Source organism: Penaeus monodon, chromosome 15 (genome assembly GCF_015228065.2).
Source record: "Penaeus monodon isolate SGIC_2016 chromosome 15, NSTDA_Pmon_1, whole genome shotgun sequence".
Taxonomy (NCBI): domain Eukaryota; kingdom Metazoa; phylum Arthropoda; class Malacostraca; order Decapoda; family Penaeidae; genus Penaeus; species Penaeus monodon.
In genome coordinates this window covers 9,451,370-9,451,756 of record NC_051400.1, presented here as the reverse complement: position 1 = coordinate 9,451,756, position 387 = coordinate 9,451,370, and positions in this window count along the sequence as shown.

Below are 387 nucleotides of genomic sequence, written 5' to 3'. Positions count from 1 at the left end.
GATACTATTTTCCCCTGATGACAGCAGTATCAAAATTGCATACTTGATTGACAAGTTTTCGAAAAGACGTTTTTTACTGTGAGAATTATTGATGGAAACTATTATGAAAGAAGTCACATGACTCAGTTTATTGGCTGCGTTAATACTACTAAAGCTCAGTTCTACCGGGAAAACAAGCTAGTGAGTATACTATATCATTCTTAACTGGTAACACTGCATTGCAACGTTTACACTTCATATTTTTATACTTTTTTATGCCAAATGGTAAAAATTTTAGTAATAATTCTAATTAATAATAATTAGTTATAATTCTATCAGTACTGGTTCGAAAAATAAACAGCGGTACTGTTAACGGTAGTAAAATGTACTGCCAATTTTGTCCATTTT